The sequence below is a fragment of the Balaenoptera physalus genome (assembly GCF_965194825.1).
Source record: "Balaenoptera physalus genome assembly, chromosome: 10".
NCBI classification, from domain to species: Eukaryota; Metazoa; Chordata; class Mammalia; order Artiodactyla; family Balaenopteridae; genus Balaenoptera; species Balaenoptera physalus.
Genome location: NC_138889.1, coordinates 100,832,311 through 100,856,874, shown reverse-complemented (window position 1 = coordinate 100,856,874; position 24,564 = coordinate 100,832,311). Strand labels below are relative to the sequence as shown.

Sequence of the window (24,564 nt, the reverse complement as noted above, 5' to 3'; positions counted from 1 at the left end):
TTACAGGCCCAGGGAAGCCCTTGAAATGATCTGTTGAAACGCAAAATCTATGTGTCTGGATCCCTGAATGACCACATGGAGTGAAGCCCTTGCTGCCAATGAGGAACACATGATTTGGACTTTACACGAGCAAGAAATAAACCTTTAGAGTGTTAACCGATGTGGTTTTAGGGTTTATCTTTGACAGCAGCTAGCATTGCTTTAACCAACACAAAGTTGATGCTAAAGATGAAGCCATTACTTAGAAGGAAAACCTACATAGGTTTGATGTGAAACACGGTGGCTTTCGGAAAACCAAGTAAGGAACCACACGACTGTTAGGGAGGACATTTAAATTTTAATATTGTATTCCATCAAACTTATGACACTTTTTTTCATATTTTTACATCTCTGAAATAAGGCCATATGTTGTAATCAACAGTAGCTCAAATTGCAAGCAGCCAGGAGATAGTCGTGATATAGTTGCAGTTGGCTGCACGTGCACAGACTTGGTCACAGTTCTGCATCTTGTCATCCTTTCCCTTGAGTTTTGTGCATTGTTAACACCACAGGTGTTGGTTTAATCGCCACTAACAATGTCTTCAAACAGATTCCATGCTGATTTGGCACTGAAATGAAAAGTTATTGTGTATTAAAAAGGCAAGGAAACAGAGCAGCTTGATACATGATAAAAATCTATGTCTAAATAAGACTTAAAAGAGCTCTTTCAATATGCATGAAATGGAAATTCTACGTGATAGGAAAGCTTTGTGTCATGATTTTGTATTTCTTAGAAATGCATCAGTAATGGTGTGGGTTGTAATTGACAGGTGCCTTCGATTTGGTGAAATTGTCAATACATCAAAACATCAGTGATTTCAACCAAGGAAGGCATCCAGTGTAAATAATGGTGATAATAATATAACAATTACACTTGCCAAGAACCAAACATATGCCAGGAAGCTCTGTGCTTTACTCACATTATCTCATTTAATCATCCTAACAACCCTGTGAGGTGGTTACAATTATACATGATTGCAAATCGTCCTAAGTGTTATATGGAAAAGGAACGTGGTGCTCGGAGAAGTAACATAATTCAGATTGGGTGGAGGTGGGGAGGGGAATCTCCCTGAGGAAGCAAAGAGACCTGAAAGAAAATACTAGGCAACATTTATTAAGCATTTACCATGTACCAGGTATGATTCAAAGTTTATTGTGTTGGGACTTCCCTGGTGGTTCAATGGCTAAAACTCCATGCTCCCAATGCAGGGGGCCCAGGTTTGACCCCTGGTCAGGGAACTAGATCCCACATGCCGCAGCTAAAGAGCCTGCACGTGACAATGAAGATCCCGCATGCCACAACTAAGACCCAGCACAGCCTAAATAAATAAATCTTTTTTTAAAAAATCAGTGGCCTACCTAGAGGGGTGGGATAGGGAGGGTGGGAGGGAGCGAGATGCAAGAGGGAAGAGATATGGGAACATATGTATATGTATAACTGATTCATGTTATTATAAAGCAGAAACTAACACACCATTGTAAAGCAATTATACTTCAATAAAGATGTTTAAAAAAAAAATCAATGGCCTTTAAAAAAAAACAAAGTTTATTGTGTTAAGTCACTCAATTCTCACAAAAAGCCTAAGAACATTATTATCAGCTCCATTTTACAAATGAGGAAATCAAGACAGGGATAGAGAAGTGAAATGATTTGCTCATAGTAACTCAGCTAAGGAGTGCTAAACCTGGGATCTGAACCAGGGCACTGTGGCTCCAGAGCTCATGTATCTTACTTACCACTTTCCTATCCTCTAGTGATTGAAACAAATGAGTCTCCATTTTACCAAGAATGGCAGCAGTAAGTGACCCGGTTACAAGCAAAAGCTCTAGAGCCAGGCTCCCTGAGTTCAAAGCCAGGCTCTACAACTGACCAGCAAGGTATTTGACCTTCCTAAGCCTCAGTTGCTTCATTTGTTGTGAGGTTTAAATGAGTTGAGACATATAGAGCTTAGATCAGAACCAGGATATAGTCAGCCCTCAAAAAATATTACATAGGGACCTCCTTGGTGGCGCAGTGGTTAAGAATCCGCCTGCCAATACAGGGGACACGGGTTCGAGCCCTGGTCCGGGAAGATCCCACATGCCACAGAGCAACTAAGCCCGTGCGCCACAGCTACTGAGCCTGCGCTCTAGAGCCCGCGAGCCACAACTACTGAGTCCGTGTGCCACAACTACTGAAGCCTGTGTGCCTAGAGCCCGTGCTCCGCAACAAGAGAAGCCACCGCAGTGAGAAGCCCGCGCACCGCAGCAAAGGGTAGCCCCTGCTCCCCGCAACTAGAGAAAGCCCGCGTGCAGCAACAAAGACCCAACGCAGCCAAAAAAAAATAATTAATTAATTAATTAAAAAATATATATATATTACATAATATTGTCTTCGTACAACACTCACAGTAACTCAGAGAAAACAGACTCAGGGAGGTTTAGCAATTTGTCGAAACCCACCCATTTCAAGAAAGGAGTCAGGATTCAAAGCTAAGTTGCTTCACTCAGAAGCCTTTGCTTTATGCATTACCCCATGGAGGTGCCTAGTAAAGATGAGTCAGTGGTTTAGATCTTCACCCTGAAGGTTTCCAGGAAAGGAGATTCTCACTCCCAATGTGACATCTTATTTTAACATCCCAAATCCCACTCAATAGTAAGGCTCTCTCATTGCCAATCTGGATTTCATCTGTTTTATTTTAAGGTCATTTCCTCTCTGAGAAGGAGAGAAGATGGAGACTCACCAGTTTCTTTCTTTTGTATCTTTCATATACTGTACGTTACATTTCCTCGCCAACATAGAGAAAGCAGGGAACGTTTTAGACTCTGGCACGAAGTAGACGCTCAACAGAGAAATGTGTTGCATGGAGAACAGATCGGTGGTGCCAGAGGTGGGGGGGGAGTCGGGGGGTGGGCAAAATGGGTAAAGGGGATCAAAAGGTACAAACTTCCAGTTTTAAAATAAATAAGTCATAAAATGTAATGTGCAGCATGTTGGCTACAGTTAATAATACTGTTGTAGGGACTTCTCTGGTGGTCCAGTGGTTAGGATGCTGTGCTTCCACTGCCAGGGGGCATGGGTTCAATCCCTGGTCAGGGAACTAAGATCCCACATCACGGCACAGCCAAAATATAAATAAATAATAATACTATTGTATATTTGAAAGCTGCTAAGAGAGTAGATCTTAAAAGATATCATCACAAGGAAAAACAGATTTGTAACTATGTGTGATGATAGATTATTGTGGTGATCACTTCACAATATATACAAATATCAAATTATTATGTTGTACACCTGACACTAATGTTATATGTCAATTATATCTCAATTAACAATAATAATAATAAATAAAGGCAAAAGGAATGTTTTATGAATGAACAAATGAGTGAGAGAACAGCTGCACAATCTCGAAGTTCCCTCCCAGATCACATGGACCCTGTGCACCCCACCCCTGCCCACCCAGCCCGCTTTTCTCTGACTCCCATTTCTTAACTGTAGTGTTTCTCAAACAAGGGTGTTGCAAGGGCATTCTGAGCACAAAGCGGAGTTGAAGTGGCCTTAGTATGTGGTGACACCCTGGGTTTCCTCATTCCTCATTCCCTTGGGCCAGCTTTTACCAAGAGGGTAGAGATGGAGATATCTCTGTGTGTGTGTCTGTGTGTGTGTGTCTGTGTGTGCTGGGGAGGGGGTGCTGAGGTTGAGGGCAGGTGGATGACATGTGACTCACACACATCCTAACAGTCCGTCAAGGTCACAGGTGTTACAGGCAGAGGAAGTTTGCGAGTCCTGCGGAACATTTATCATGAAGATGGGAGACCTGGACCTTTGGTTACAAATAATAGAAACCCATCTCAACACGCATAAGGAAAAAAGAAAGACATGCATTGTTCACATAACTTGGAATTCCAGGGGTAGTTCTGCTTTCAGGTATGAATAAAGACATTCATATAAGACTTCAACTTTTCTCTCTCTCTCTCTCCCTGCTCTGATGCTTTGCTCTCTGTGTTTGATGGTACAATCTCCTCAGAAAGCAGGCTTTCTCCAAATGATGGCTGCTGACAACCCTCAGTTGACATCCTCCCAGCTTGCAGAGAGCTCTAGCCATCATGACTGTGTATATCTTGGGGGCAGTGGGAAGGGTTTGTCATGGGGAAGAGGCTGTTTTCTTTTGTCAAAAAATTGAAAGCTTTCTCAGAAGCCCCAGAGCAGACTTCCCCTCAGGTCTTATCGGCAACAACTGGGTCACGTGGATACCCTAGCTGCAAGGGAGTCTAGAAAAGTGAGAAATAGGGATGTGATTGGCTTAGACATATCATGATGCATGGCCTGGGGCTGGCCATGTGGTCAGCCTGAACAAAACTGGGGTTTCTTAAGCCAGGAAGGAAGAAGACTAGATTGGGTAGGTAACTAATGGTGTCTACCACAAGAAAGTGTTGTGAGGCAAACTGGCTAGATCGCAGAAGAAGCACAGGGAAGGGAAGCTTTGCAAAAGTAGTGGAAATGCCAGCTAGACAAAAACAACTTATGTGCACATTAGAATTGGGGAGGAAGGAGGTGAAGGCCAGGAAAAGATGTGAATCAGGGAAGGTGGGCATGGCCAGAGTGGAGAGGACCAGCCAGCTGTGGACAGCACATTCCTGGGAACATACAGTTCTTATCTAAGGATATTCTGCAGCAGAGGTTCAACAAATACAGAGGATGGCTGGTGAGCGAGGAGCCAGTGAGGGATCTCACCATGCAGACAGTGAGTTCTTCCCACTGTGCTTGTTCAATCTCCACTATTCATGCTCCAAGGTGACCCTAAACCAAAGCAACAAAGGTGTGGTACCTCTGGGGCACCAAGGAGAAACAGGCTGGAACATCTTCAGTGGTTCCCTGCCACTATGAACTCAAGTCCAAACTTCATAGTCTGGTCCCACTGGTCCTCTCCAGCTTCATCCGTCACTATCTTCCTCCCTCCTCCATTCTTTTGCTCCAGCTCCTCATAGCTCTCTAAATCCAGGCTGTACTTTTTTTTTTCTTTTTTTTGGCCACGTCGTGGAGCATGCAGGATCTTAGTTCCCTGACCAGGGATTGAACCCCGTGCCCCCTGCCAAGGAAGCGCGGAGTCTTTTTTTTTTTTTTAATTTATCTTTGGCTGTGTTGGTCTTCATTGCTCTGCATGGCCTTTCTCTAGTTGCAGTGAGCGGGGCTTTCATTGCGGTAAGCTGGCTTCTCATTGTGGTGGTTTCTCGTTGCGGAGCACAGGCTCTAGGCGCGTGGACTTCAGTAGTTGTGGCTGATGGGCTCAGTAGTTGTGGCTCATGGGCTCTAGAGCTCAGGCTCAGTAGTTGTGGCGTACGGGCTTAGTTGCTCCGCAGCATGTGGGATCCTCCCGGACCAGGGATCGAACCCTCATCCCCTGCATTGGCAGGCGGATTCTTAACCACTGTGCCACCAGGGAAGCCCAGAAGCACAGAGTCTTAACCACTGGACTGCCAGGGAAGCCCAGGCCTGTACATTCCTGACTCCAGGATTTTATCCCCACTGTCCCTCCTGCCCTTTCCTATGTGTGACCTCTCTGAGCCTCTGTTGTCTTTTCTGTACAATGGGAAGCACTTCCCTAACTAGGTGTTGTGAGAACTATGAAAATGAGATATACCATAGTTAGCACTTCGAAACTGCCAGGCACATAGTTAGTGCTCAGTCCGTGCTAGCTACTGTTATTCGTCAATCCCTGTTTTGAAATCTTAACTTGACATACGTGCTGTAGTACTTGCGCATTCCTTCCTTGCTGTCTTCCTGAATGACTATGTCAAGAGGGTGAGCCCCAGGGCAATGTGTGTGGCAGCCCTTTGCACCTTGTCCTCTGTAGTGGCATGGCAAGCACACAGCTGTTCTTGAAGAGTTCACCTGAGATGAAAAACAGCCAGCCTGACGAGGGACAGAATGTGTCCATCCAGGACACGTTGGAGGATACAGAGCTCGGTTGGGCACAAAGTCAGCCTCCAGGAGTGTTCCCTCTTGCTGGCTGTGGGGTCACACCAGGAAATGGAGCCCACCCACAGTTCCACAACAGCGCTGTTAGGAAAGTCAGACGAACTTGTCCACCAACCATGTGTGGCTCAGGTCTGCTGCCAGGCAACTCCCCCAGAAGACAGGAACCCACCAGTGTGAGGAGGTGAGGCCTGAGTGCCACTCAACTCCTTTCATGGCCCATCGGCAGTGACTCAGCAGGAAGCCAGCCAAGGTCTGAGTCACTCCCTCCCCTCCCACCACACCCAGGGTTTTCCTCCAGGGCTTGGAAGGCTGCTTATAGCTGGAGGTGTAAATCTTCAGTACCTGGGTCTGATCTCTTTAACACAGCTTAGTATTTAAAAGCACAAGGTCTGGAGTTAGGCAGCTTGGGTTAGAAGCCTGGTTCCAGCTCTTATCTAACCCACAGCAAGTTTCTTAGATTCTCTGGCCATAGTTTGCCCATCTGTAAATGGGAACAATAACGTTACCTCCCTCATAGAAGTGAAATGGCTTAGAACAGTGCATGGTATGTTGATAGGGTTCCTCTAAAACCCCAGGCCTGGTCCCACCTCAGGACTTTTGCACTTGCTGCTTTCTCTGACTATGTTTTTGCCCCCGATGGCAGCTCCCTCACTTAATTCAGGTCTTTACTAAAGATTCATTTTCTCAGTGAAGCCCACGATGGCCGCCTTATCTAAGCCCTCCTCCTCCAAAACTTCTTACCTTCTTTCCCACTTTGTCTCCATAGTACTTACCACCGTCTAATACACCATGCATTTCAATCATGTATCTTCTCTGCTGTCTGTCTCCCTCCACCCACACTGGAATTCAAGTTCCATTTTTGTCTGTTTTCTTCACTGCTGTATTCCCGAGACCTAGAAAAGTGCTGACACATAGCAGTTCTCAATAAACATGTGGAATGAATGGAAATGAATGTCAACTTATTCACCATTATTTATCACCAATTATTATTGTCATCAATAAAGATCACCAGTAAAGATCACCATTATTATCTCATTCCAGTGAGAATCAGAGAGAAGTTCAAAGCTTAAAACCACTACCAGATTCTGCACATCTGCCTTTGGTTCGTTTATACTTGAATTAATAGACTCTCAAAACTTGGAGACATCCACTGTTAGGGTGGAAAACTCTGTTAGCCACAGGGCTGGGCAGACAGCCGGTAATGTAAATACATAAATCCGATGGGGCCAATAAGGAGTGGTGAGAACCCAGGAAGTTGGGAATGCAATCCCCACCTCAAGGCATTTAAATTCAAACTAAAAAATAACCTCTATTAACCAAACACGTCTCTAAGCTGCATTTCCCTGATTCCAGACTCTAACTGTAAATTCATCTTACCACCCACTGGATCATCCTGATTTTAAACTATCCAAATATTGACACGACCCAGAGCCCCCATTCTCCCACCACCCTGACATCAAGACTCCAGGTGGGCTTCACAGGTCTAGCAGTCGGTTACAATCTTAGCTATCCTATTTTGGGCTGCTTTGCTGCCCTTTTAACTCTCCCAAAGTTCAGCTGGGGGTAACTCACCAGTAAATTCCCAAAGCCTAGCAGAGCTTGGGTGAATTAATGAATGACTGAATGGCTCAAACCAATCCGTCACAAGGGTCCGCAGTACCTTCCTCATCTCCATTATTCAATCTTCAAAAACCTCCCAAGGGGGCACCTAATGTCCAGTTGGAATCTCGCTCCAGGAAGATTATTTCTCCCCCATTCCTCAAGGGTGAAGGGTGGTTAAAAAGACAGATTCACATCATTAAAGAGAACTCAACGCACTCCGCTCCATCTGCGTCGAGATTGGGGTGACCCCACCCCCTCCCCAAGGACAGTGGGCGGGGACTTGCCTCATGTTTGTATAAAGGCCCATCCTGGTGAATTTCCCAAAGAGAGACAGCTCCAAAAGTATGGAGCCTTCACTCCTAGAAACGGAAATTGCCAGAGCCCTTCCTCCCACCCACCTCCCTCCACCCTGCACACCACCACCCCCACCCCCACCCCGCGGCATTTTCTCATTAAAATGGAAGAAGCAATTAAGCCCCCCACGCACATATACACTCACACACCCAACATAAAATGGGGAAATGGAGCTTAGACAGACTAGAGTTCTAACCTTCACTGGCTATATGACCTTGAAGTTCCCTGAGCCTTTCTTTGCTTTCTCATCTGTGAACTGGGAAGAAAAATCAAGTCACCTGACTGGGTGCTGGGAAGAGCCCTCCTCCTCCTGATTTAGCTCCTCCCCCAAGCTTTAGCCCACACTCTGACCAGAGTTGTCCTCTCTCTCTGTCTTACACACACACACACACACACACACACACACACACACACACACACACACACACACACACACACACACACACCAGCTCCCCAGCCCCACCCCAGACATGCATACTCATTCAATGTTAGCTGTTGCCGTTATTACTGTTACTTAGGTTCACCTCGTGAATGCGAATTTGGACCCAAGACCACCAGCGCACAGCCAGCTGGCACCACCACCACACTGCCTCTGAAAGCAAAGCACTCTGAAGAGCAAGTCGGATGTGACAGGTGTCGGTCCATGCAGCGGAAGAGGGAGCCACGGCGATCTCGGTAGTGACTTCAGCATTAGCCCACCAGCTCACGGCTACTCCGTGTTATTGGCCCCAGACCTCCACCCACCCCGGCCATTCCCCTGTAGTAATCATTCTGAGAGAAGCCTTAAAAGATCACTGCTCTCTAGGCCTGACAGTTCTTTCTCTCTCTCTTTGTCATTGACTCTACAGTCTTTGACCTCTAAGCCTTAAGGGGCTCAGAGAGCAGTGAAAAGATGTAGAAGTCCTGAGGCTGCCTTAGTCTATGAGCTTTGCTGCTAAGCTGCTTTGTAAACCTCAGGGAAGTAACTTCTTTTCTCTAAACCGTTGGTTTCTAATCTGCAAAGACAGAAAACAAACATCCATTCATGGCTACCAGGTGTTTAGGCGCACGTTCGTATTGTTAATTCGTTTGCTCTGTAAAATGAAGGAGTTGGACGATGTAATTTCTGCATCTCTTCTGGGAAAGGTTTCAGTAGTTGCTTTCAAAACCACTCCCGCTCTCAGCCCAGGGAAGGGGCTGTGACCTCACAGAGAGAACACAGGATAAAGACCCAGGCTGGCCTGGGTTTAAATCTCTGGTCTGTCATTTCTCAGCTATGTTGACGTTGGGCAAGTCACACGGGCACTCTGAACCTCAGTTTCCTCATCTACAAAATGGGAACAATAATATCTCCCTCGTAGGGCTGCCTGGAGGATCAAATGAGATGGGTGTGTAGGAGCCTAGCGCTGCACTTAGGAGAGAGTAGGGCTGCAATGTGGGTTCCTGCCTCCTTCCTTAATTACCCAGATTTGAGGATGTCTTTATGCTAATTATTTCTGCTATCCCCTTTAAGGTTTTTGCTCGGGTTTTGTTTGTGAGAAGGAAGCAGAAAGTTGCGTCTGATGGGCTAAGAGAATGCTGATGACAAAGGTTTCATTTCTGCAGCCTACGCTCCGAGCCAGTGTCAGATGGTCATCACCAAAGACCCGAGGAAAATCAGCCTTTCCCTCGAGACTCTGATGCCCAAGAACAAATATATTCCTTTCCAAAAATTTTTATTTTAATTTTAAAAGTTCCCCTCCACTGTGCTAGGTGCAGCCCAGAATCTGGGTCACTCTCTCTGAGAGGCCCTCTTTGACCCCCCTGTGTATAATTCTAGCCCCTCTCCCACCTCTGGCCACTCCCCATTCCCCTTCCTGCTTTGCTCTTCTCCATAGCACTTATCACCACACAACAAACACACCCACACACGCAGTTCCCTAGAATGTAAGTACTGGGAGGATGAGGGCTTGTAGGGGCTGTGTTCACTGCAGTGTCTCCAGTGCCGAGAAGAGGCATTAGTAGGCACTAAGTAGTAAGCATTAGTAAGCTCTAAATAAAATGTGTTAGAAGAATGAATCTGAACCTGAGTCAAAGCCAAGCTGGCAGTTATGGCCAGATAATAATAAAATATCACATGAGCCCCTCATTTCACAGTTTGCAAAGCCTTCTCACGGTATCTATTTGATTGTGTGCAGAAGATCCTCTGCATTTTCTAGGTGAAGAAACTTAACTCAGACATGAAGCATCTCTGGAAAACAGAGGAAGCTCTCCTGGCCTCCTGGCCTTGGGCAAGTCACTTCCCTTCTCTAATCTCATTTTTCCTTATGAAAAAATGACAAGATGTGGACTGGTTCCCTTCTGGGGCTCAGACTTTTAAATTCTTAAATCCTGTGACCTGATTGTTAACCCTTTAAAGACTGACTCAAATGATGTTACCCATAAACCATAATTGCAGAATCAGGACAAGTTGAAACCTCTGTCCATCTGATTCCATTTCCAGTCTTCTTTCAGACTGCACTCCACTGGGGGACATTGCAGGTGGGTCTGCTGAGACACAGTAAGTTCTATATACCAATGACTTGTGGTAGTTGTTTTTGTTATATGGTCAAAGCAGGCAATTGATTTAGTTTTTAAACTATTACTCTGCATTTGGCTGGGTTTCCACTAGTCTCCTAACTCGACTGTCCATCTCCAAGCTCTCCTCTCCAATCCATCTTACACACTGCTTGGAAACTAAATGAACAAACCTTGCTTTCAGGAAATCAAAAACTTTCAGTGGCTCCCTACTGCCTATAGCATACACATAGAGGGGTTAGCCTACCATGTGAGGCCCTCCTCAATCTTATCCCGACCCTTTCAAACATACCTCCCCATCCCACCCTGCTTTGTTGCACAAGAATTCCCTGCTCCAGGGCTTCCCTGGTGGCGCAGTGGTTGAGAATCCGCCTGCCAATGCAGGGGACACGGGTTCGAGCCCTGGTCTGGGAAGATCCCACATGCCGCGGAGCAACTAGGCCCGTGAGCCACAACTACTGAGCCTGTGCGTCTGGAGCCTGTGCTCCGCAACAAGAGAGGCCGCGATAGTGAGAGACCCGCGCACCGCGATGAAGAGTGGCCCCCACTTGCCGCAACTAGAGAAAGCCCTCGCACAGAAACGAAGACCCAACACAGCCAAAAATTAATTAATTAATTAATTAATTAAAAAAAAGAATTCCCTGCTCCAATCAATTCAACTCATTCATTCATTCGTTCATTCATTCAATAACTATGTATTACATTTCCTACTATAAGCCAGGCACTCACAGCTCTAGGCACTGCTGTGATGAACAAGCTCTGTCCTCAAGAAGAATATATTCTAGAGGGGAAAAGTTAGACAATAAGCAAGGAAACAAGTTAAGATTATTTCAGATAATGATAAGAAAGTCGGCACTTGTGCTTTGGTAACAGTAGCATATACAATAGTTCAAACAAAGCAGGATGCAGTGGTAGAAAGGTAGTGGCATGATCTTAGATCCTGTGATCAGGACGGTCTCTTTGTGGGGCCACATTTAGGGAAGACTTGAGTGAGAAGAAAGGGACAGCCACGTGGAGACCTGGGAAGAGGGTTCCAGGCAAAAGCGAGAGCAAGTTGCAAAGGCCCTAAGGTGGCAACAAGCTTCACATGTGCTCAGGGTGGAACGAAGGCCAGTATGGCCAAATCAATGTGGGCAAGGAAGAGGTTGGTGGGAGATGAGGTCAAGGAGGTAGGCAGGGGTCAGCTCACGCAGAGCCTGGTGAGGAGTCTGGATTTTATTCTAAGTATATGGGAAGCCGTTAGAAGATGTTCATAGGAGAGTGACATGATTGATACGTATTTTAAAAGATGACTCTGGCTGTAGTGTGGAGAATGAGTTGTGGACAGTACAAGAAGAGAAGCAAGGGGACCAGTTCAGAGGCTTTTTAAGAGTCAGGGTGAGGGGTGATGCGGCCTGAGCCAGGGAGAGGCAGTGCAGATGGAGAGAAGTGGAGGGATCACAGATGTTTCTAGAAGTTGAGCTAACATGATCCATCTAACCCATCTAATGACGGATTCATTAGAGGGGACATAAGGGTAACAGAGAGAGGAGGAGTCAAGATATTAGACTCATTGCCTTCCCAGCAAGACTTTGTGCTCTTCCCTCCCCCCATTTTCTCTCCACCTCTACTCTACTCTCTGCTTTCTCTTCACCATCTCTAAACCATCCATTTGCACACACCACTCACCACCTCCCCCACTACTATTTCAATGGCACCTTTCTTTTCTGCTTTCTTCAGTCCTTGGAATCTTTCTTCACTTAATCTCTGGTTACTTGTGTGTGTACGTGTATCCATCAGTAGGCGCTGAGATAAATTTCTGTTTTGATGGCTGTGTTCTGCCTTCCCTTATTAGGTGATTGATTCTTCAAGGGTAGGGTAGGTACACCAGCAAAACTGTAGGACAGAATGGCATGTTAGCTATGAGCACCTCCAGAATCTTATTTATTAGTGACATCCATCAGGTAAGTTACTGACTTCTGTGAGCCTCAGCTACATAACTGAAAAAAAAAAAAAAAAAAAAGATGGGGGTGGAGGTGTGATTACATAAATAATGCATGTAAAGTGCTTAGTAATACAGTTCCTGGCGTATAGTAAGCCTTCAATAAATCATAGCTGTGGTTATTATTTGCAAGGCAGTTGTGCTGCTGGTGGCTATGACTTTGGGCAAGGTATTTTTCCCCTCTTTGAGTCTCAGTTTGTGCATCTGTAAAATGGGTTGCAGATAGAATTCAGCTCTAAGATTCTCAATGCCTCTGTTCTATTTGTAAACACTTTAGAATCCACTTTAAGTAATGTTGCCCAAAACCCATGTGATGTGATTTATTCTTCATAATGTTGTACCGCCCTCTATTGGACGTACTCTGCCAGCATACTTGTTGGATACTTAAATCAGCAGATGCTTCAACAGAAGCCCAGACCTCCCTCGCCTATATGCTGACAACTGTCTCTTCTTAAGTAAGATCTCTCTCCATATAGCTACGGATTATTTTTAAAACAACAAAAATAAGGTGTTTTTTTGCATTTTTAAATTCTGTCCCTACTTTATTCCATTTTTAGGACTTTGTAAAAGTTTAGGATTTTAAAAATTTATCTATTTTAACACAATTTCAGACTTACAAAAAAGTTGGAAGAATAACACAAGAATTAATGCTATATCTTCACCCAGATTCCCCAGATATTTACAATTGATCGCATTTGTTTTATTATTTTCTTTCTCTCTGCACACACAATACATGCACACATACATGTGTAATACACACATATTTTTTCTGAATCATTGAGAGTAAACTACAAACATGAAGCCCTTTTATCCCTAAATACTTTATTGATGATGATGTAATATAATAAAATCTTCAGACTTTATTCAGATTTCTCAAATTATCTCAGCAGTCTCTTTAGAGCAGAACAAAATCCTACATCCCATTTTACATTTGGTCATGCTGTCTCTTTAGTTTCCTTTACTCTGGAATAGTTTCAGATTTTTTCTTTGTCTTTTTTTTTTTTCAGTATTCTTGGCTCACTCTCTTTTTTTTATTATTTTTATTTCTTTTTTGGCTGCATTGGGTCTTCATTGCCGCGTGCAGGCTTTCTCTAGTTGTGGCGAGCCGGGGTTTCTCTTCATTGCAGTGTGCGGGCTTCTCATTGCAGTGGCTCCTCTTGTTGCGGAGCACAGGCTCTAGGCGCACGGGCTGCAATAGTTGTGGCACTTGGGCTCAGTAGTTGTGGCTCGCGGGCTCTAGAGCACAGGCTCAGTAGTTGTAGCTTAGTTGCTCCGCGGCATGTGGGATCTTCCCAGACCAGGGCTTGAACCCGTGTCCCATGCATTGGCAGGCGGATTCTTAACCATGGCGCCACCAGGGAAGTCCCTCTGTGTCTTTTAAGACGTTGAAATTTTTGAAGACCACAGGCCAGATATTTGGTAGAATATGCCTCCATTTGGTTTTGTCGGATGTCTCCTAATAATTAGATTCAGGTCATGCATTGTTGGCCAACCCAATACCACAAAAGTTCGGGTGTTTTTTGTTCGTTTGTTTGTTTATGTGGGATCTTAGTTACCTGACCAAGGATCGGACCAGCGCCCCCTGCAGTGGAAGCCCAGAGCCCTAAATACTGGACTGCCAGGGAATTCCCCAGGGCTACAGGGAGTGGCTGTTGAGTTTAAAAACAAAAAACAAGGGTTTCCCTTGTGGCGCAGTGGTTGAGAATCCGCCTGCCAATGCAGGGCACACGGGTTCGAGCCCTGGTCCGGGAAGATCCCACATGCCACGGAGCAACTAAGCTACAACTATTGAGCCTGCGCTCTAGAGCCCGCGAGCCACAACTACTGAGCCCATGTGCCACAACTACTGAGCCCGCGTGCCTCGAGCCCGTGCTCTGCAACAAGAAGCCACCAGAATGAAGAGTAGCCCCCACTTGCCACAACTAGAGAAAGCCTGTGTGCAGCAACGAAGACCCAATGCAGCCAAAAATAAATAAATAAATTAAAACCCATATGTGCTTAGGAAGGGTATGCAATAATGATATACATTAGAAACTATTATAATCATGTATTTATTTGTTTATTTGCATAAACAAACACTCGGGCTCTTTTGAAAAGTACTGATGCCAAGACCCACCCCTAGAAATTTTTATTAAATTGGGATATTGCTTGCATATTAGTATTTTTTTAAAGCTCTACAGGTGCTTCTAATGGGCAATCAAAATTGAGAGTCATTGATTTCTACTCTGCTAACTCAAAAAAGAATATTAGACAAATTACAGAGATCCATAAAAATACAGTAAGATAAGATGAATTGCAAGACGGGAGGGACATTCAATAGGAGAAGGACACACATGAGGTCTCATAGGCTTGCTTTGAATGGGCTATAAATTTGTTCTAACAAACAACATGAAGATAATGAAATAATGTTAAAGACAGAGACCCAATTTTAAAATGATATATACAAGGTAAAACTACACTGCGTCTAGAAAAAGATGAGAAGAAATAAACTAAAAAAGGTGTCAGTGGTTGCATCTGAATGGTGACATGAGTGATCTTAATTTTTTCCACATTTTTCTTTAATGTCAAAATTTCCTTTAAAGAATCTGAGGTATTTTTAATAATTAAAATGTTTTCAAAATATCAATATAATTAAAATAATTTTCTTTTGCATAGCACTTAATTCGGAAAGCTCACATTATCTCATAATAGTAATATGTAATAAGTAAGTGATAATAATGATTTATTGAATGCTTACTACGTGTCAAGGACTATACTATAAGCTTTACATAGATTCTCTTTTAATCCTTACAGATACTCTTTGAGGTCGATACTATTATGAACCCCATTTTATAAGATAGAGAAACAGACTCAGAAAGGTTAATTCACTTGCCCAGTTTCAAACAGCTTCTAAGTGTCAGAGCAAGGATTTTCCTCTAAAGCTTTAACATCTAACCACTAAATACATTATTGTCTAATTGCTAGGAAAAACAGGTACTCTTACGCAAACTCCACTAAATTTAGTTATTTTGCATGCTGTTTGTTAAAGGTTTTTTTCCATATCAGATGAATGTTTAATATGAAAAATGCCTTGGTATGCTTTGGTTAGTAGCTTTGAAAATGAAATGAAAACTCTTGCTATTACTTTGGTTGGTAGCTTTCCATCAACATTCAGGCACAGGCTTTTTTTTAAAAAAGCAAAGTCACAAAATAAATGACAATCACCAGGCAATATTCAGTAATTTTTATTTATAATAAGGGTTTTAAACATGATGCGACATTTTAAAACATTTATAGAACAGTCGTTCTTCGTTCAAAAGGAACTCAAAGGATGTCTTTAATTCTTTTCCCATGCATCAAGACCAAAAACTTTTACTGAGATCTGTCTAAAAGGCTTAGGGATAGAAAAACAAAATCTAAAAGTCTGGTTTGGTTTAGTGTAGTTGAGTTTTAATTGCTTTTGTTTTTAAGAAAAAGAATTGGAAAAATATGTGGGCTGTCCACTGTGAGTTATAGAATAAGCAGAGGGCTAGGGGGTCAGGAGTCCCGGGTTTTGGTTGTCACTTCCCCTCTCTGGGTTTTTACTTCCTTATTTATAAAATAAAGGGTTTGGACCAGACAATCTCTAAGGAACTTCTCAGCTCAAAAATTCATGATTTTACAACTGGATTGTCCTGCCTTGTTCTGTATTACCTGAATCCAAGGAACAGCAAAAGCGGCAGCCTTCTCCTAGTCCTGAGACGGTGCCAGTGTGTTGTTGGACAGCAGAAGAGAAATGAATCAAGGCAGTTTCCTCCCTGTCAACCCTCCATCCACTGAGGCTGCTCTCAGCTCCAGCTAGAGAATAGAGGCCCCAGAAAGAAAAGAAAAACAGGAACGGAAGCTGAATAACTGGATTTGAAGAAGAGGAAGGAGAAAGCGGAGGAGCAGAAAGAAAGTGAAGGGAAAAGATATCCCTTTTTGTTAAGGATTTTCGTATATTTAAACATCCCAACATTTTGTAAGCAAATCAAAGTTTACATGATATATTCTGGTATTCCAAAATGGATATAGTAAGTTTAGATCTATAAAGAACCGTTTAAAAGTACTGCATTTATTTAAAGCTTTTTCTTCCCATCACTGGTAGTTTCTAGAGCTGCCCTGTCCAAAATGGTAGCTGCTAACTCCATGCGGCTGTTTAAAGGTAAATGTAAATTGATTAAAATGAAATAGAATGTAAAAGTCAGCTCTTCCGCCGTAAGAACCATGTTATCAAGTGCTCAACAGCCACGTGGGGCTAGTAGCTACCGTACTGGGCAGCACAGACATAGGGCATTTCAATTATGGAAGAAAGTTCTACTGGACAGCACTATTCTTGAGGGTTTGATTAAGGGGAAATGGAGTTCAGAACATTTGAGAGAAGATTAATTAGACAATAGGAAAATGAAAATGATGCAAATAGGCAGTTGTTAATAATTATAATAGTTCCAGCTACTGGATTTCCCAATTTATATGCATTCTGTCGCTCACTCCTTAAAATTTCCTCATGAGGTGAATACACACATTATCCCCATTTTACAAATGGTAAAACTGAGGCTTAAAGAGATGAAATTGCCTAAGGTCACATAGCAAACAAGTGCACCCAGTTTACACAGCACCAGACTCTGTGCCTATTGCCTCCTTACCTCAAGTTTAAAGGGCAAGAACCGCTGGCTGGTTGCTGTAGATGTGACGCATGCTGTCCTAGGCACAGGGGACACGGTGTGACCAAGTCCCCACCCTTAGGGCAGGTGAGAAAGCAAATAAAGGCGTCATTTCAGCCAGTGACTGATGCAAAGAAGTTAATAAAATGGAGTAATATAGACATGGGGAAGGGGCTCCTGGACGCTCTGTTGGGGGAGAGGCCTCTCTGAAGGGTGATTGGAGCTGAGACCTGAATGATGAGGAGGAACCAGCCCTAAGGAGAGCAGAGGCATTGACAGTGCAAACACCCTGCTGCAGGACAGAGCTTGGTGAACCAGAAGAGCAGCAAGGTCGCCAGCCAGCGTGGCCGTCGGTGAGGACAGAGAGGAAAGCATGAGGTGTGTGCAAATGGAGAGTCGGCTGTCCCTGCCTCGAGCCTCCTCAGCTGTGGGGAGAGAAATAAACCCAAAGGGCCACCCAGGCAACTCTCGTCACTCATCTCCACTCTGACCTCCCAGGTGGAGCCACCCTTCCCTTTCATCTCACCCTAATGGTGCTTAATCTTCTAACTGGTCTCCCCGCTTCCACCAACGCCCCCTAGAGTCTGTTCTCTACTCAGCAGCCACAGTGATCCCGTTAAAATGTAAGTCAGCGCACCCTGCCTCAGCTCATAGCTCTCCGAAGTGTCCCATCTCACTCACAGTAAAACCCAAAGCCATTGTGATGGCCGACAAGGTCCTAAGCGGTCTGCTCCCTGCTACTTTCCTCACCTCATCTCCTCCTACTCTCCCCTGTGCACTCCATGCCAGCCACACTGGCCTCCTTGCTGTCCCCAAACATGTCAGGCCCCCTCCAGCCTCCAGCCTGCTCTGCTGGAACGCTCCCTCCCAGACCTGCCAGTTCACTCCCTTGCCTCCTTAAGTTTGGGCTCCAGTGTCACCTCCTCCATGAAGCCTTCCCTGACCACCATATTTAAATTCAAACCCCTCTTACCTGCACTACTTTTCTCCCCATCACTTATCCCCTTCGAACATGCTATGTTTTTTCTTACATTTCTTACATGCATTTAGACTGTGTGTTGTCTGTCTCCCATCTAGAGTTTACCTCTTCCCTGAGAGCAAGAATCTTTGCTTTGTTTCCTGCTGGATCCTTCGCCCCTAGAACATGCGCATAGTAAAGAGCTCAATGTCAGTATTTTTTGATAAATGTAGAATGCACATTGAGCTCCACTCTCTTGGGAGTCCTCTTCCAGATTTGGGGTCTATCTCCTGGCGCAGTAAATGTGGCAGAACCGCTTTCTCCCTATGACCCCCTGATTTTTGTTATTGGTCACAGGTGATTGATATTAAAAATAGCTTTTTAAATATTTAAACCAGTGATACGTCTCCGTTTAAAATTTGCTGGCCTCTCCCCAGCCTCAGGCACAGACACTCTCTAGAGCAGCACGGGCCAACAGAAATATAGAATGCAAACCACATATGTAATTTTAAATTTACCAGTAGCCACATTAAAAGAAGTAAAAAAGAAACAGATTAAAAGAGTTTTAATAATGTATTTTATTTAACTCAATAATCCAAATATTGTCATTTCAACATGTAATAATTATTTTTATAATTCTTTATTTTTATTTATTTATTTTTTAAATGTTTATTTGTTTATTTATTTTGCAGGTCTGAGTTGCGGCATGTGAACTCTTAGTTGCAGCATGCATGTGGGATCTGGTTCCCTGACCAGGGATCGAAACCAGGCCCCCTGCATTGGCAGCACGGAGTCTTACCCGCTGGGCCACCAGGGAAGTCCCCATCAACATGTAATAATTATTATTATTTTTTAATTATTTATTTATTTATTTATTTAGGCTGTGTTGGGTCTTCGTTTCTGTGCGAGGGCTTTCTCTAGTTGCGGCAAGCAGGGGCCACTCTTCATCGCGGTGCGCGGGCCTCTCACTATCGCGGCCTCTCTGGTTGCGGAGCACAGGCTCCAGACGCGCAGGCTCAGTAATTGTGGCTCACGGGCCTAGTTGCTCCGCGACATGTGGGATCTTCCCGGACCAGGGCTCGAACCCGTGTCCCCTGCATTGGCAGGCAGATTCTCAACCACTGCGCCACCAGGGAAGCCCCTGTAGTAATTATTAATGAGATATTTTACGTTCTCTTTCCATACAAAGATTTTCACATTCGGGGTGTATTTTACACCTATAGCACATCTCCACTTGGACCGACCACATTTCAAGCTCTCGAGAGCCACATGTGGCGAGTGGCTACAGCCAGCTCTACGGTCTCTGGAGGAGAGGGTATGGGGTCCATGGTACCAAAGCAAGAGCTTTGGGCCTCTCACCAAAAGTGTTGGTAGAAAAAGCTCACATCAGCAAAAGCTCCAGAAGCAGCCAAGCCTCTTTCTTTCTCCTTCCCTCAACCCCTGCCCTAGGCCACTTTAGGCTCTGGGATCTCCCTTGGGTGCTGTGGCTTCCTGCTCCTTTCAGGGCTCTTCCACTTGGAGGCGTCCCCCTCCGTGACACTCGTGTGACCCACTAGGGACCCAGACTCTCTGCAGTGGGGAATGTCCAAGGTCAGCCCCCTCCATCAAGGGCAGGAACGCGGGAGAACAGACCCTCTCTCCCAGCAGCCCTGGGAAGAGAATGCACACATGGGTTCCTCTTCTTCAGGGAGAGCAACGCGCGCCCAGCCCAAGGAATGGGGGATGGGAGGGCGAAACAGGCCCTTCAGCTGGAATTTCTGTTCATGCTTCTTTCCAGGAAAAAAAAAAAAAAAAAAAATTCTGGAGCAATTTTGGCTTTCCTCTCTTACAAGTCAGGACAGTTGACCCGTTCCCAGGGTGAAGTTTTCTGGACTTCAGCCCCGCTTCTTATAAAGCTCTTCCCCCAAAGACTCTGCAATATGGTCCTGTTTTGCATCCGCAGCTTGCTTCAGCTTGTGTCCAGGCTACCCAGTCCCTAGGCCTCTCACTCGCTGACTGTATTTTTATCACCCTCCCCTCAACTCCACAGGCTTATTTCTGCCTTTTCCTTCGCCCCTTCAGGCTCTGCTGTGGTTTTTGATGATTTCCCCTTTGTTTAATCATCCTGGTGAAATTGGACTCAAAATAGAAAACGAGAGAGTGCTGACATGGATGGAAAATAGACCCGCTAGAACAACTTCAAGTAACAACATGCTAATCGCTCTCCTCTAAGTATCGCCAGCTCACACACTTATGGACATGGTGTCACCTCACAAACCAGGGGCAGCCCTTTCACTCCTCGGACAGCACACGTGTGTTAGGGTTCTACGAGGGACAAGGTTCTATTGCGCCAGGCTCTGGGGGAGACAGAAGTGGGTAGGCTGTCAAGGCTTCTGGCCCAAAGGACCTTGTACGGAATAAAGACGATGCCTGCCCCGACCTCAAAGCTTTCAACTAAGCTGTCAGGAGGCAGGGGTCTCATGGAAGAGGGGCACTTGAACTGGGACTTGAAGGATGGAAGGATTTTAAAAGGCAGAAACAGCAAGGAACTGCCTATTTTGCCACCGGAGGAAAGGAAATGTAGAGGCAGGGAGTGGGAGAGACACACCCATTTGGCAAAGCAACTGGCTTTTGCCTGATTGGTCTCTGCTGGTGCTGGACGGATGGCTCAAAGTTTTCGATATTATCCCTGAATGGAAGGGATATGCCAACTTCCATGCCCAGGGCTCCTGTCCATGTTTCCAACACTAGGGCTTTATGGCTCTGAGAGCATCCGAATGAGACAGTTGAGGGAGGAAAGCCTGAAGAACAGAGGGTTGCCCTGGAACCCTCGCAGCAGAGCTGCCATCACCATGGGCGCTTCTGCAGCCTGCGGGCCACTTAGATGAGATGAAAACCTTGAGCTCAGGTGGCTAGAATTACTGAGCTGAGGCCTCCCTGGAATTGTCCCAAGGCCACTGCCCCATGGTCTGTCCTCTTCAGTGTGAGGGGCAACCCTCCTTGTAGTGGATGGTTGAAGATTATTTTCTCCTTTACAAAAACAGAATTAGAGAGAGAGAGAGAAAAGAAGATGTCTCCAACCTCCCCACCTCAAGAAAGTAATTCCTGCTATTTAGGGAACCAATTGATGGGGAAAGTCTGAAAGAGCTTCACAAATCACACAAATTCAGTGCTGGGTTTATTTTTACCTCTTCTGGAACCATCTCCCCAAGCTCAACTCAGGTATCCAAGAGAGATCATGCCTGGTCCCCATTTTAGTGGTACCCTGCACATGTTCCATCACACCACCTAGGTTTGACTCTTTTTTTTTTTCCACAGCGTTGATCACTATCTGAAATTCTCTTGTTCATTCACTTGGATTCTAGTTGATCGCTGGTCTCTTACCCCGCCCCCAACCAGACTGTGTCCCCAGAAGAGCAGGATCTGTCATGGCACTGCAGTATCCCCCGTGTTTTGCAACAGTGTTAGCTTGAAGTGGGCACTCGATAAATATTTGTGGAAGTCCACAGAGGGCCGAATATTAGTATCCAACAGACTTACAAATGCACATGCCCTCAACTCACAGTGACTGAAAAATGAGATCAGGAGGGTGAATCTATTTTCCTTAAAGGAACCAAGAGAATCTCGGCACCTCAATCATCAAAATAATTCATTACACCACTGTTTAGAATAACAAAAGACCGGAAGAACATAAATGTCTACTTCGTTATACAATAAGGATGTCACGCATACCTATGAAAGAACAATGACGCTCTTTGTGAACTAATATAGAAAGATTTCCTGAATCTAATCTTTTTTTTTTTAATTATAGTTTGATTTACAATGTTGTGATAGTTTCAGGTATACAGCAAAGTGATTCAGACATACATACATATATTCTTTTTCAGATTCTTTTCCATTATAGGTTATTACAGGATACTGAGTATCATTCCCCGTGCAATACAGTAGGTCCTTGTTGTTTATCTATTTTATATATAGTAGTGTGTATCTGTTAATCCCAAACTTCTAATTTATCCTTCCCCCTCCTTTACCCTTTGGTAACCGTAAGTTGTTTTCTATGTCTGTGAGTCTATTTCTGTTTTGTAAATAAGTTCATTTGTATCTTTTTTTTGTAGATTCCACATATACGCAATATCATATGATATTTGTCTTTCTCTTTCTGATTTACTTTACTTAGTATGATAATCTCTAGGTCCATCCATGTTGCTGCAAATGGCATTGTTTCATTCCTCTTTATGGCTGAGTAATATTCAATTGTAAATACATACCACATCTTCTTTATCCATTCATCTCTCGATGGACATTTAGGTTGCTTCCACGTCTTGGCTATTGCAAATAGTGCTGCTATGAACATTGCGGTACATGTATCTTTTCGAATTAGAGTTTTCATCTTTTCCTGGATCTACTCTTAAGTGAAAAAGCAAAGTACAGGACAGTGTTAAATTATGCTGTTAATGGTGGAAAAAAAAAAAAAGAGAGGGAATGTATTTGTATTTGCTTGTTTATACAAACAATATTTCTACCAGTTATCAAAAAACTATTCAGTAGTTATAAGGACAATCTACAGGGAGGGGAACTGGATTACTTGGGAGCAGGGAAGTTTTTGTAACTTTTGAGTTTTGAACCATAGGAATGTGTTACCTTTTCAAAAATAAAATCCATTAAATCCACAACTATATTTATTTAAAATATATATTGATTGAATAAATTGATGAATGTAGTTCAGTTTCTCTTGGTGGCTTTCGGGAAATGTAAGCCAGTGTCCCTCCCATTTTCATTCACAGGCACAACCCTGGGCCTATCCTCACTCTTCCCCTCCCTACCTCTCCCCTCCACTAAAATAAAGCCAAATTCCTGAAGGCTGGGCCCCTGCAGGAGCTGTCTCACTTGCTCACTCCAGGTGTGTGAAGGACAGGTAAACAGTGGCATGTGGGGGCAACCGAAATTCCCTCCATAGCAGTGTTCGTGTAAACAGAATAAAAGGACGTCATCATGTTTACCTTCTAGGGAGTTTTACAAAAACAACTTTCCTGCTTCCTTAAACTACTAGATAAGAGCAAATAAACTTGGTTCTGCTCTGAGTCAACTGGCTTAGTTGAAACCATGGAGTCTGGGGGAAATTTGGGGTAGAGAAGTGGCAGCAGCCTCTTGTATACCTGGTGTATCCTGCCTGCTGAGAGAGAGAGTCCTGTCTGGACTCAGTATCATTCTTGAGCTGATGGAAAAAGGGTTTCTTAGAAGCCACAGTATCCGGAAAGATCAGGGCCAGCTCAGAGAATCCAAACTAATCTCCTGGCCTGCCTCTGAAGGCAGCAAGCAAGGCCAACTTCGTGGGTGTTCAACCCACACTTAGAAGGAGCCCTGCACTTGGTTTAATGTTCTGCTGTCACCATCTTGAAATTCTTAATAATTTTTTAACAAGCAGCCCACCTTTTCATTTTGTACTGGACCCCCCAAATTATTTAGTCAGTCCTGCAGGAAGTGTCACAAAAATCCTTGTCATCTCAGGTGTCCTAGTTTATTGTTTGTTGTGAAATATATAGTGTCTGTTCTCATTTGCCAGTATACCTGGGTTTATCAGATCCTTTCCTGAAAGCCATTTTAGGAGAGCTTGAGGGTCCAGGTACTTGCAAAGGTGGACATGCAGGAGGGGAAGGGCATGGTCAAGATCAGGGGACAGGGTAGGCCACTCCAACAACTTGAGTACAGCCAGAGACACTGCCAGCATTTCTTTTTATTCCTGGCTCTCACAGGGTACCTAGAATTACTGGTTCACAGTGTAGCTCATCTGAAGAAAATCTTCTGAAGAAGACACAGGGGCAAGGCCTCTAATTTTTGCATTTGTCCTTTCATTCCAGAAATATTTATTGAGCAAATAGGTGCTGGACATACAATAGGAAGGCATTTTCCCTGCCCTCATGAGCTTACAGTGTAGTGGAGCTAGGCAATAAGCAACTAAATGAACACAGTGATAAATATGAATTGCAGTAAGTGCTACAGAGGAAACATAATGCCAAGAGAGAACAACTGGTGGGAAACGAGGAGGGTAAAGGGACTAGGATAGGGTCATTAGAAGAGGCCTCTCTGAAAATGTGACCCTTTGGCTGAGACCTGAAAGAGGAACAGAAGCAGCTATGTGTGAAGAAAGGAGAAACGGCAGACCAGGCAGGGCAACAGCCTGGGAAAGGACATTGGGATATTGGCACGTGCGGGAACCTGGCCTGTTCATGAACTGGACGAAGGCCAGAGAACAAGGGGGTGAGTTCAGCGAGAGGGGGCTGGGGCTGGAGAGGTGGGCACAGGCCTGTTGCTGCAGGACTTGATAGAATCCACTGGGGATCTTGGCTTTCATTCCAAATGCAACAGGTAGTCTTTGAAGACTTGTAAGAGAGATAGTAATGCCATCAGATTTGCATTTTGGCAAGCTTACTCTGGCCTGATATATGACCCCCTTCACTGGAATGAGTGTCTCAGGAGTGTTAGTGGTGAGAATGGG

At 44.5% G+C, this 24,564-nt stretch overlaps 1 long non-coding RNA gene across 2 annotated transcripts in view; it reads right to left on the bottom strand.

Moving 5' to 3' along the window:
- Positions 1-317: 317 nt before the first annotated feature.
- LOC309668491 overlaps positions 318-24,564 on the bottom strand; it is a 78,632-nt gene continuing 54,385 nt past the window's right edge. For both annotated transcript variants that reach the window (XR_014268251.1, XR_014268252.1), the window contains one exon: positions 318-608. This is a non-coding gene — a long non-coding RNA (uncharacterized lncRNA). The remainder of the gene's footprint in view (positions 609-24,564) is intronic.